The sequence below is a fragment of the Hipposideros armiger genome, unplaced genomic scaffold (genome assembly GCF_001890085.2).
Source record: "Hipposideros armiger isolate ML-2016 unplaced genomic scaffold, ASM189008v1 scaffold_352, whole genome shotgun sequence".
NCBI lineage: Eukaryota > Metazoa > Chordata > Mammalia > Chiroptera > Hipposideridae > Hipposideros > Hipposideros armiger.
This window is the reverse complement of record NW_017731702.1, coordinates 261,423-271,863: the sequence shown is the minus strand read 5'-3', so window position 1 is coordinate 271,863 and position 10,441 is coordinate 261,423.

Genomic DNA, 10,441 nt, shown 5'->3' with positions numbered 1-10,441 from the left:
GAACGTGAGGGGGGCAAAAGGAACATTGAGTTTCTGTGTCTTCGCGAACTGCCTGTAGTAAATCCACACTGTGAAAAGGCACAGGGGCCAAACTCCGAGCTGGCCGCTGGGAGAGCTTGAGCTGCAGCTTTTTTTTTTTTTTTTTTTAGCTGAGCCATCCTGCTACCTGTTGGCTGCTCAGCTCGGGCTGGACTCAAACCGCTGTTGCTCAGAGCTCAAACTCTTGAGCGAGCTCTTAACCAACTGAGCCACTCGGCCGGCCCTGAGCTGCAGCGTTTATGTAATGGTGACTGCCATGGGAATGCTCAGTCCTACAAACTATGTTTCTTACTCCATATCAGCACACGTGGAATGGGGCCTGAGAATACTTGGATGTTTTTCTGGTTATCCCTGGAATTCCAAGGAGATTTGCTAAATGATTTCAAAGGAGTTTATCTTGTTCTAAAAATTCTCCTGAAAAGGAGACCTCATGGCTTCCCTGATTGAGCCATATTCAGCCTGTCAGAGAGTTACTTGGAACACCCTGCCTGAATTCCATATGCGCTATGTTCTGGTTATTGCTTCCTGCTTTGGCTTGAGTGGTGTAAGCTTCTTGGGTTTACCTCTCTGTTGAGGAAAGAGTTTTAATTGACTTATGTTTTTAAGAAAGCTGAGTGTGAGATTTTGCTATAATGAGGGATAAAGCCTCATTTCCCCTAATCATCTGTATATTATGTATCCTTTATAGTTATATTGAAGTAAAGCCTTCTTTAAAACTCTTGAACTCAAAATGTGTTGCTCTAATACATCCATGTAATTATCTGTTCATCTTTCTCATCTTCTCACTAGAATCCTTGCTTAAATTTTATACAGAGAAATGTGAAAGTGAGCTAGCTATACCAGCATCTTGGCATTGTTGTGTTAGAACTTCTATAAAGCTTGATATAGAAACTTTTAACTCCAAAGATAGTCTCCCAAAGCCCTAATAATCCTATAGTCATAAAAAGGAGCAACTTATTTAAAAATATTCCTGAGAAAAATAGATTTTTTTTTCCTTCAAATCTAAAACTCTGGTGGAATTGCAAACAACTGTAAGGAATGTAAAACCTTCTTCTCTGAAGGTAATGGTCTCATCTGATGCAGAGAATGTGTTTTAAACTCGGAAGCTCTCTGGGAGTGTCCTGACTTCATGGCCCTGTGAAGTGCTTTGTTCGAAAGGAAGTAGTTGGTGTCCCACACTTAGGGTTAGGGATGAGAGAATAAAAGAGAAATAAAATGTAGAGATTCCTGAACTACTTAGTGGAGAGGATAAAACAAAAATATATGAAATTACATGAAAACAATTTCAAACTGGTTCAAAAATGGTCCCCAGAAACTTCAATCTCTTCTCTTTCAATATTGTGTTTCCCACATCACCTCACACGAAGCCCCCAGCACCTCAGCCCTTGCCTAGCTGCTCAGACATTTTCACTGCATTACCTTTTTGTGTGATAAGTTCTCCATGCTCTCAATAATTTGTTTCAACCTGAACATATCTATCTTCGGTCTCATTCCCTTATGGCCCTATTCTCTGCCATGGAGTGGATGAATTTAGTGGCACAACAGTATTCTTCACTGATAATATCTCACTGTATCATCTCATCCATAACACATTTGCATTCTAGCAGCTGCCTTCAGGAATATAATCCAAAGAAGCTAATATTGATGAGAACATGGGGCGCTATGCCTACATAAGGGTTTTTCCTTCACGAGAACCTTCTCCAGCACCGTTTAGAACAATTGAACAGACAGCTTTCTCCTCCTCCAAAGCTTAACATCGACTCTAATTACAAAGCAGACTTTGCAAACTGACATGCCACAATGTAGGTGATGCAGGGCTTTGTCTGATCTGGGGAGGACCCAAATGTGGGAAAGAAGAGAGGAAAGGTCTGATGACAATGAGTGTCCAGAGCTACACTGCCCAGTATGGAAACCACTAGCCATTATTGCATAAAGTCTCATTGAACAGTACCCACCTAGAAAGTGAGGAGAGCATTGCTAAAAGGAAGGAGATGCTTCTCAAGAAGCTGGTTCTACCTGTGAGTGCAGGTTTCCCTAACTTGCTAGTAGACCTAAGAATTATGATCTCTAATGGGAAAAAGGTACTTACATCATTATGGTGGATCCTTATTGTAGGGAATTATTTCTTATGAAGGGATACTAGCTTATGTAGATTTAGTAATAATGAATATCATTCTCTCTTTTTTAAGGATTAACATGCATTTTCTCTAATGCAATGACTCTTCAATGTAGGTATACTAATATGTACTTTACATTTTACATATGAGGAAACTGAGTTTTATGGAACACAAAATGACTTGTTAATTTACAAATGAGGCAAAGACTGCCCAGTGAGTCCTTGGAAACAACTGCCAGTCCAAGCCTCTCTTTCACGTATTTGGTTGCAGTGAAGGCAGCCCAATACAGCTGCCTGGATGAGCTAATGTAGTCTATTTAACACACTGCTCTTAGTAACATCATTTCATAATTTGCAGTCCAGGAATACAGTATTGTATGAAAAAAGATCCAAAATTAATTAAATTTGGCAAATGTCAGGTTTAAGGAAATTAAACTTATTTATTACAGAATTCCTCAGAGCCTTTGATATACTAATACGAGTTGTGAATCTCCAAGAAGCACCATGATAGGTGGGGTTTCCAAAACTCACTTGACCTAAGAACTATTTTGCAGCAGAGTATCTTGAAGGATAAGTGCTCTATAGATACTATCTGAGAAGTAAGATTCTGTACAAAGATACTCAGAGGAGAGATCTCTGACTGGAGAAAATGCTTCTCTGTTGCTGGTAATCTCATAATTGCTTGACAAATATTAGGTGCCGCATACATATTTTAGGATGCATCTTTGTTTAATGAAAAAACCTGAAGTTTAGGCCTCTTCTGTGCCAGACCCAGGGATTACTGGTTTCTCAATTTGTGAGAGGGGACTGGCCCCATTTGTGGTGATAGAGATGGTATGTGCATTCTCTTAGCTTATCAATAAAATGGCTGTTGTTTTTTTAACCTTGAAAATAATATTCATAAATACTTAAAATTATTTTGTGGTTTAAATTATTCACAGAATAATCCTTAGAAGGATTCATGGCCAGCTACAATGGTGAGCTTGATGTTTGCAGCAGGAGCTGAGTCAGCTCAGAGGAAGTGGGTCAGAGTCCTCCATGGGGGCCTGTGAACATAAGGGAGAACTAGTGCATTCCTCTTTGTCAAACATGGTGGCACAATGAAGCAGAATATCCCATGGGAGAATATTTGGTGGAAGAGAGGACCCCAATTGTTATCTTTCCTCAAGTTTCCTGTGTTGCTGTGATCTCTCATTGACACTCACCACAGAGGCTTCTGCTGTGATGGTCTGTCCTCAAACCAGCTTCTTGGGTGGGACAGACCTCTTGACTACTCCGTGGGCAGCTCTGGCTGAGGGTGACTCTGTGTTCCATGGCACATCTTGAGGTAGTTTCTCCCTTCCCCACTGGCTTGTTGAAGCAAAAAGTTAAATAGTAAGACAACACAACCCAAAGAACACAAACTGGAGTTTGGCTAGTGTTTCTGTCTTCTATAAGCCTCTGGCCTTTCACACTACTCCCCAGGCTCTTTGTTTATCTGTGCAGATAGCAGGTGGGGCCCAAGCTTTCATTTCATGCTCTAGGTATCCCTCAGAAAGCCTGGTCCCTTCCATCAAATCTAACCTCATCACACAGCTCATTTATATTCATAATAGGTGCTGTTCTCTTTCACAAAATCCCATCTTAGCTAAATGAGCCCACTGGGCTGGCCGCGTCATTCTTTTTCCAGCTGAGACCAGTTATGATCAAGCTCATGTAGGCAGTAATGTTTCCTCATTCCACTCTGGAACTAATCAATAGGAACAAAAGATGCTTCTGTGTATCATTCAATAGATATGAGCTAAACAAATAAACAGTCCCCTGGTGGGGAGCTCCATTGATTCATCTTTATCAGTAGTCCAAATGCAATTAGTTAGGTATATAGCCAACAGAAACTAGTGCATATGTGCCCCAAACCATGTACAAGTACATTCCTGGTAGCATTATTTGTGATAGACCCAAACTCGAAATGTCTGTTTCCCTCAACAGTCTGATGGATGAGTAGTAGTATATTCACACAATGGAATGTTACACAGCAGAGATTGAGCACATGAAAGCCACAAGCAACAACGTGTATCCTCTCACAGACATAATGTGGAACAAAGGAAACCAACCATGAAAAGAGAGTAATAATGCAGGATTCCATTTCTGTACATTTCAAGAACAGGCAAAATTAACCTCTCGTGTTTAAAGTCACTTTTGGGAAGTGACTGAGAAAGAGCACAAAGGATTCCTGAAGGGGGATTAGTAATATTTAATGCCTTGATCTAGCTGGTGATTTCATGAGTATGTTTACTCAGTACAAATTCATTGAACTGTGTACTTTTGTACTCCTCTGAATGTAAGTTTATTTAAATAATGTAAACATTATTATTAGGGTTCATGTGGTCTGTTTCTACCTTTCAGAGTGTTTATTGCTGAAATACAAGTAGAGAATGGTGGGAGAGCATGACAAGGCTGGTTCCTTCCTCCACACTCTCCCACTAGGAGGAAGGCGTGAGTATGGGGTGAGGTAGGTGTGTCATTCTAGGGAGAGTCCTTCTTATGAGGATTGGGGAAAACATTTTCCCCAACTATGTAGATTCCAATTCTATCTGCTTCCAAAGCCCTTTCTTAATCCAAGAGAATGGCTCAATGTACAATAACATTTCAGACTATCAGAATGCATGTGTTAGGATTGTGGCTTTGGGGAAACTTCTTAAGTCATTTAAATATGTCCCCAGTGCCTGGAGACACCCAGTTAGAATGGCCTGATCACAGAGATTCATGAGTATGTAGAACGGTTTGTGGCTGCACATCCATCAATTTCTCAGGATATTGGAAAAGCTAAGTACTTTTTAAAAGATTTTAAAAAAATATAGCTAACATTCAACATTATATTAATATTAGTTTTAGGTATACATCATAGTTTTTCAACAGTACCCACCTAGCACTATACAGAGTTCTTACCACATTATTGATTATATTTCCTGTGCTAAAGAAGCGATCACCATAAGTTCAGCAACAATCTGACACTACCACGCTATCACAGTATAATTGACTGTGTTTCCTATGCTGTATATTACATCCCCAAGACTTACTTGTTTTATACCTGGAAATTTGAACCTCCTCCCCCATTTTAATTTTTCAATTAGAGTTGACATTCAGCATTATTTTATATTAGTTTCAGGTGTACAGCATAGTGGTTAGACATTTATGTAATTTAGGAAGTGATCCCTCTGACTAGTAAGTACCCACCTGGCATTATACATAGTTATTACCATATTATTGATAATTTTGTAACTACCAATTTGTATTTCTTAATCTCTTCACCTTTTTCACCCTGCCCCTAAACCCTCTCCCATCTATCACCCCGATTGATCTAGTACCCTTCAGACACCATACATAGTTATTACAGTATTATTGACTATATTCATTATGCTATACCCTACATCCCCATGACTGCTGTGTAACAACAAATTTGGACTTCTTGATCCCTTCTCCTTTTCACCTACTCCAACCTCCCTCTCATCTTGCAACCATCAAAGTGTTCTCTGTATTTTTGAGTTTGTTTTTGTTTGTTTGTTTATTTTGTTCTTTAGATTCCATTTATGAGTGAAATCATATGACATTTGTCTTTCGCTGTCTGACTTACTACACTCAGCACAATACCCTCTGAGTCCATCCATGTTGTTGCAGATGGCAAGATTTTGCTCTTTTTTATGGCTGAGTAATGTTCCGTTGTATATAGGTACCACCTCTGCTTCCCATTCATCCATTGATAGACACCCAGGTTGCCTCCATGTCTTGGCTACTGTAAACAATGCTGCAAAGAAACATGTGGAGGAGCACATCCCCTCAAAGTAGCATTTTGGGTTTGTTCAGATAAATACCCAGAAGTGGGATTACTAGGTCCTTCTTTGCCTCTTGTTATAGCCTTCATTTTAAATTCCATTTGGTCTGGTATAAGTATTGCTACTCCAGCTTTTGTTTCCATTTTCATGAAATATCTTTTTTCATCCCTTTACTTTCAGTCTGTGTGTGTCTTTCGATCTGAAGTGAGTCTCTTGTAGGCAACATATATAAGGGTCCTGTTTTCTCATCCATTCAGCTCCCGCATCTTTTATTTTTTTTTTTTAAGATTTTATTGGGGAATTGGGGGAGGGGAACAGCGCTGGGGAATCAGGGGAAGGGGAACAGACAAATTGCTGTCATTTTGTTCAGTCTAGTTGTGGAGGATGTTGCTTCACTGGCCCATGTTGGTATTATCATTGTGCTCTTCCCGGTTGAGGGTGTCGCTCACTGGCCTCTGGATGGCCAGTCACGGCTGCTCTTGGCCGCTCACACTGGCTGCCAACCGCTCATGATGGCTGCCTGCCAAACATGGTAGCTTACAGCAGCCCACTGCAGTAGGGGCTGCAGCCTATGCCATTGATGGCGACTCATGGCAGCCCAGCTCCAGGTCAAGCTGTTGTTCACCATCTTAGCTGTAGAGGGCAGTGTCACTGGCGCCATGTGGGATCCGAACCGGGGCCCTGCTGCTCAGAGCTGGCGTCCCAAGCCAGCTCTTAACTTATGCGCCACTCAGCCGGCCCGCTCCCATATCTTTTTTTTTTTTTTTAAGATTTTTATTGGGGAATTGGGGGGATGGGAACAGTGCTGGGAAATTGGGGAAAGGGAAACAGATAAGTTGCTGTCGTTTTGTTCTTCAATCTAGTTGTGGAGGATGTTGCTTCACTGGCCCAAGTTGGCACCATCATTGCGCTCTTCTCTGGCGAGGCAGATCAGTCGCCGGCTTCTGGACGGCCGCTCACTGCGGCTGCTGGCCGCTCACGCTGGCTGCTGGCCACACACGGTAGCCCATGGCAATCCACTGCCACAGGGACTGCAGCCCACGCCGTCGCCGGCGACTCATGGCAGCCCAGCTCCAGGTTGAGCTGTTGTTCAGCATCTTAGCTGTGGAGGGCAGTGTCACTGGCCCTCATATGTGGGATCCGAACCGGGGCCCTCTGGCATCCCAAGCGAGTTCTTAACCATCGCGCCACTCGGCCGGCCCTCCCATATCTTTTGATTGGAGCATTTAATCCATTTCCGTTGAAAGTAACTGTTGATAGGTATGTAGTTGTCGCCATTTTATTATTCATATTTTCTGTTGTTTTTTTTCATTTTAAAGAAGTCCTTCTAAGATTCCTTGTAATACTGGTTTGGTGCTGATGAACTGCTTTAGCTTTTTCTTGTCTGGGAAGCTGTTTATCTGTTCTTTGATTCTAAATGATAGCTTTGCTGGGTAGAGTAAACTTGGTTGTAGGTCCTTGTTTTTCATCACATTGAATATTTTGTTCCAGTCCCTTCTGGCCTGCAAAGTTTCTAAGAAATCAGTTGGCAGTCTTATGGAAGCTCCCTTGCAGGTAACTAACTGCTTTTCTCTTGCTGCTTTTAAGATTCTCTCTATGTCTTTAACCTTTGGCATTTTAATTATGATGTGTCTTGGTGTTAGCCTCTTTGGGTTCATCTTATTTGGAATTCTCTCTGCTCTCTGGGCTTGTTTATCTATTTCCTTCACCAGGTTAGGGAAGTTTTCCATAATTTTTTCAAAAAGGTTTTCAATTCCTTGTTCTCTCTCTTCTCCTTCTGGTACCCCTATAATGTGAATTATAGGCCCCTTAAACTCTCCTCAATTTTTTGGATTCTTTTTTCTTTTGCTGTTCTGCTTGGGTGTTTTCTGCTAGTGTATCTTCAGAATTGCTGATTTGACCCTCTGCTTCATCTAATCTACTGTTGAGTCCCTATAATGTATTTTTTTATATAAGCTATTGTATTCTTCATTTCTGACTGGTTCTTTTTTTATGTTTTCTATCTTCATTTTTATGTTTCCTATCTCTTTATTGAAGTTCTCCTGGAGATTATTGAGCATCCTTATTGCCACTGTTTAGAACTTTGTGTCTGGTAGATTATTTGTCTCCATTTTGTTTCTTTTTCTGGAGCTTTTTTCTGTTCTTTTATTTGGGCCATGTTTCTTTGTCTTCCCATTTTGGCTGTCTCCCTGTGTTTGTTTCTATGTATTAGGTAGGGCTGCTATGTCTCTAGGTCTTCATAGATTGGTCTTATATAGTAGATATGCTGTCGGGCTCAGTGATGCAGTCTTCCTGGTCACTTGAGCTGCAAACTCCAGTTGTGTCCCTTGTGTGGTTTGTGTGTATCCACTTATAGTTGAGCCTTAGTTGCTGTTTGCACATTAATGGGAAGAATTGATCTTCAGGCTCATTAGTTGTGAGGACTGCCATGACTACAGTGGAGGAGTTTTGGTGCAGGGGCTGACCCTACAGAGCAGGATCTGCCTCAACATGACTCTGGTGCCTGCTTAATCTGCCCCTTGGGTGTGTCATCCTTGGAGGTGGCTGGGTGATGCTCCAGGGTGCCAGCCCCAGTGCAACCTGGGAGGGAACCCATTTCAGGTCAAGTTCAGCTGCAGCCAGTGCCCCATCTGGTGGAGCCTCAAAGAAATCCGCAGATGCCCACTGTCTGTGCCATGCTTGGAAGTGCCTTGAGAGGACCAATCTGCCAACCAAGGCTGGCTGCCACTAGTGTTGGACTTAGGGCTGCTCAGCCAGAGGTACAGGACACACTCAAGCCAGATGCTGTTTGTCTGGGTTCCAGAACCTTTGAGAGACCCTAGGAAAGTCAGCAGGTTGAGCCAACACAGGCAGTTTGTACAAGAAAGCCACTGGAAGTGGCTTGGGTGTGCCTGAAAATTGGGCAGGGTGGGGTCTGGAATCACTAGGGCATGGCAAATGAACTGTGTTAGCCAGCTTGATGGATACTCAGATATGGCCTCCCCCTGAGTCTGCACACTGAAAAGGGAGAGGGTTCAACAAAGGAACAATGGCTTCCACCAGCTCCTCCATGCAGGAGAAAGCTGCCCCTCTAGCCCCAGTCCGGAAGCCAGGCTACTCTGTGCCCCACCATATGTTCTTGCTGCCTCTTTAGCTGCTACCCCAGTGCTGGAGCTCAGAGCCAGTGATTCCATTGGTGAGTAAGTCCTCATGCAGTTTCTTTAAGAGCAGCACCTGAGTGTCACTCAGTCACAGGCTCTGCTGGTTTTCCCCAGCACTGGAACCCTGGGATGGGGAAGGTCTGGGACCCTTCCCTCCTCTGGGGGTACCTCTGTAGTCGAGATTTTCCTCCCAGTTTTTAATGGTCACACGCAGGTATGGGACCAGCCTGTTCTACGTCTCTGCCCCTCCTACCAGTCTCAAGGTGGCTTTTTCTGCATATCCTTAGTTGTAGGGCTTCGGTTCAGCAAGATTTTAGGCAGTTCTCAATGATGGTTGTTTTGTAGTTGAGTTGTAATTTTGATGGGGTCGTGAAAGGAGGCAATCACAGAATTTACCTACTGTACCATCTTGACCAAAAATTGGAAAAACAAGTAATTTTTGATTAATGAGGATTTAAGTTGGGTATTTGGCTTCCACTGTATATATTGATGAATACTTTTATTAACTGATCATTTTGGGGGGATGGATACATTTATCAAATAATGGAGAAATTTGTGCAAATAAAAATGCATAATTTTGTTGTTTTGTTTTTTTTTGCTAGAAACATGAGAGAATAAAAACTCTGAGGTTCTTTCATTACAGTGCCATCAAAAAGACATGAATAGCTTAAAATAACTAGAACTTGTGTTTAAAATCACAAATTCAGCATTCAGCATCGTCAAAACCCTCAAATGAGCAAGCTTGACTGTCGTAGACGACTTACCATTAACTATATCAAGAGTGGATTTGTAGGATATGCCTAATTTGCGACAAATACTTTGAGTTCAGAGAACTTGCTTAGCTGAAATTTCATTATGTACAAAGTTGTTCATGTCTGGCTCAAATATTAAAACTCTGCAATTTGCCAGCTGTGGATTGAGGGAAAAATGCCTGACATTTTTAAATGGTAAAACCAAAGTTAGGTCACCTTTTAATGCCAAACCAGGGTGATTTAAACTTTGGATCATTAAGCAAAGAGATTTGAAATTTACTCATTTTGAGGAGAAGACACTTAACTGTGCTTCAATCATTATTAATAGTATAGTTCTGGGCAAGGTTTTAGATTTCTTTCCCCATTGTGCCTCTTTCATTTTTTTACTTCCTTTTGGCCCCATCCCCAACACAGCATCACTGTTGCCTTGCCTTGACTGGAACATGGATGTTTTCTGTTTGTTCTTCATGTCACTCATTTACCCATCTATCCATCTTCCCAATATATAGATTCATTGAGCACATACTATACTAATGGAATGGAATCAATCTTAAGAAATATATAGTTTATTTTGGGTCTTCT